Source organism: Ascidia mentula, chromosome 2, assembly GCF_947561715.1.
Source record: "Ascidia mentula chromosome 2, kaAscMent1.1, whole genome shotgun sequence".
Classification (NCBI taxonomy): domain Eukaryota; kingdom Metazoa; phylum Chordata; class Ascidiacea; order Phlebobranchia; family Ascidiidae; genus Ascidia; species Ascidia mentula.
The window spans coordinates 18,986,051-18,989,461 of NC_138567.1; the positions used below are offsets into that span (position 1 = coordinate 18,986,051).

General features: G+C 41.4%; 1 pseudogene; it reads left to right on the forward strand.

Annotated features, from left to right (window-relative positions):
* The first annotated feature begins 1,464 nt into the window (after positions 1 to 1,464).
* LOC145889887 (uncharacterized) lies at positions 1,465 to 2,860 on the forward strand (annotated as a pseudogene).
* The last annotated feature ends 551 nt before the right edge of the window (positions 2,861 to 3,411 follow it).

The following is a 3,411-nucleotide window of genomic DNA, read 5'->3' on the forward strand; positions in this document are numbered from 1 at the left end:
TTTCAAAACTCGGTTTTGTCTTTCAATACCATTGTTGGTACGAATCAAAACCTTTAACTGGTCTGCTCGATAGAGCCACATCCATCTCTAAAAAATATTGCACTACCTGCAAAAATCTAAGAACATACATATATTTAATTATAAAACCTCTTTTTCCTTAAGCCAAACATTTGTGAAGTATTTTTGCAGTTTCACATTGTTTATCCACACAGAACTGGACTGAAATAGATGTAATGCTCTGTCGCAGCTTTCCTCACATTCAGCATTAGCAATTCCTCTCCTAAATGATAAAACTTCATCCTTGTCTGGAGCTACTTGATTTTCAGACTTTTTCACCCATCTTTCCCATGCCTGTTCGCGATGAAAATCGCAAATAAAGACACGGACATCTAGAAAAATTGCAACAAAATATATGGCATGTATATTTTATGCACACTTTGTACCTGCAAAAATACTTTCAATGGCGTGAATCTCTGCATCACATTTGTCGACCATAAAAAATGATGGGTTCCATTCAGGAGTCCATTGCATCTATCATGTCATATTAAAGAACAGTTCCTAGTATCGTGATGCTATTGTTTGACACGCAATTGCTTTGTCCCGACACCAACCTGTTACAATTAGCCACGGGCACTTTTCAAACTCACGTCAACTCGATTAGAACGAACGAACATTCATCATTCATGCTAAATGACACAAGTAGCGCTCCGTACACCTCATTAAAACGTTCTACACCAATTTTGTCATAACCTTTAACACTAACGTCATTTTTAATATGGTCTTCTTCTTACCTGAACTCAATTAACTGCAGTAACTACGAGCTATTGTTTGAGACCAGTTTTTATGCGATGTTTGTAAGTTGTCGATGTGTTTTCTTGTTTTAATGAATATAATTGGAGGGTAAATCTTAAAGGTCTGCAGATTTTGTTTAAACAGTAGAGCAGGAGTCAGGCAGTGTTATATTTTGTACTACCGTATTTTGCGGACCATAAAGCGCACCCGATTATAAGGCGCACTGTCAATAAATTGCTTTGATTAGTTTTTTGTTCATACATAAGGCGCACCGGGCTATAGAACGCAACGTATTTTAAGGAGTATGGGTTACCGTATAAAGCTCATTAAACAAAAACTTGTTACGTAATAAATGTAAGCAAGTCACAATAGTATGAATATCACAGTTGCTAGTTGCTTTTACCGTAGTTTATTGTGTAAGACGGTGGTTTATTTATAATAGTATCGGTACTGGTTTTGAGTGTAGGCAATAAAGCACTACTTGATCCATACATTAGGCGCACCGGCTTATAAGGCGCATGATCAATTTATGAGGAAAAAAAAGGATTTAAGTTGCGCCTTATGGTCCGTAAAATACGGTACGTCCCACCACGGGTCAGTGCAAATTTGTTGACTCGCCTTCGTGATACTTGAACACGCAAATTAACCTTCTGAATTTTTACGCGCTTTAATATGTCGCAAAAGTCTACGAGTTTCATTCCCAAGTTCCTAAAGAGTGCGATTAAATCAAAAGGGGTTGAAACGTCAGAACCAGCATTGTTGATCACGCCAGGTGATTTTGCCTCGACACACGCAACTACGCAAGCAGATCCGTCAGATGTTAGTTTGTCCAGCAGTGAAGAATCAAATAACGACATGCAAGATCATGATTTGTATGGTTTTACAAGTGGTTTAAACGCACCAGTCAGCACCGCTACGCACTGTTCTGTCGCAATCTCTCACGTAACTACCACTCACGTTGTTTCAGACTCGCCTGGATTGACATATTCTATAGCTCAACCCCGCTCAAGTTATTTTGTGCACCCTGGCAACATTGATCAGGCAGCGTCTATGTTTTTGCCCTCGAGTCAAGCACCGTTTTCGACGCCTTGTTATTCTGGCATTCCTGCACCTAATATTGCGTCTAGAAGAATTGCATCTGTGGCACCCATGTCAGCTAAAGTAAAGTTGCCCCCAATGTGGCAGGATTCTGTTAAGTTGTGGTTGGCAACGGTTGAGATTATTTTTCAGAACCATCGGGTCACGTCTGACGAGGAGAAATTTAATTTAACCATTTCTTCTCTTAATCAGGAACAGGCGCAACGGGTTGGTCACATCATTTTGGGCAAGGTTGGTTGTCGTTCTTATGGTGATTTAAAACAAGCGCTTTTGAAGGCGTTTGATAGCAACCCCATAACAGAGGTACATGAATTGTTTCATGATTTAACACTGGACAATAAACATCCAAGTATTTTGTTAAATCGCATGAAAGTTCTTCTGGGTAACTACCAAGAACTGAGCCCAGACGCAGAGAAACTGTTAAAAAAATTGTTTTATGATAGATTGCCTGCTCATATCAGAATGATATTGGCACCCGATTATGGTTTGTCTGTAGACATATTGGCTGAGAAGGCTGATCACATTACGTTGATCAGCGAGCCTGGTAAGTTTCAACCAGACAGAGTGGTCAAACATCACGCAGGTGCTTCGGACGCGAGAAACATTATGGACAACACTCAAATGGTCATAAATGACAACATTGCAGGTTTTGAAAACGGCTCAAACCGTTTCGTCCGTCACCCCACGGTTTCAAACGCCAAGATGGCAAAATGGCGGTTATTACAGGTCTGGTAATTTCGCGGAGCGCAGCAATAGTTATCGGCCGCCTCCTCGTCGAGATTATAATGCTCGACCACGCCCGAGGGCATCTAACTTTAATGGCATACAGGACTACCAACGTCCGCGTTTCTCTCAGGCGCCACCTTCCGACTTGTGTTATTACCACAGCAGGTATGGGTCGCATGCAACTACTTGTACTCCTCCCTGTTCATTCAACCGTCAAAAAAACGGGCAACGCCCCTCTCATTAAGGGTGAACAATGTAAGGGGCGAAACACATAAGCTGAATTTCCTTGTAGATACTGGCAGTGCCCTCAGTTTAATTCCCCGTAAAATGAAGTGCGCTTTGGGAAACGAATTTCAATCATACGGGGAAGTAGAGTTATCTCTCAACTTTAATGCCGGCCGTTTTACGTGGACATTTCTCGTTTGTGATGTGGATTCTTGTATAATAGGTGCCGATTTTTTGAGTAATTTTAGGTTGTTGGTTGATGTACACCACAAGCGTTTGTTGCGCAGCGTAAACGCGATGGGTAAAAAGTCACTTAAACGATCTACTAAAATATCGGATAAAAGTTCTGTTAAACAGACAGACCATGTCATGATCAGTCGTGTAAATGTTGCTAGCGTAGAAAGCACAACGCACGATACCGTCTTAGAAATAGATCGTTATCGAAACATTTTGACGCAGTTTCCCGCTATCACGCAACAGATTTCAGGTGATCGACCCCCAAAACATAACGTGATGCACAGAATAGACTGCCGGGCGGCCTGTGTCGTGTCGTCCAAGAAGGTTGTCGCC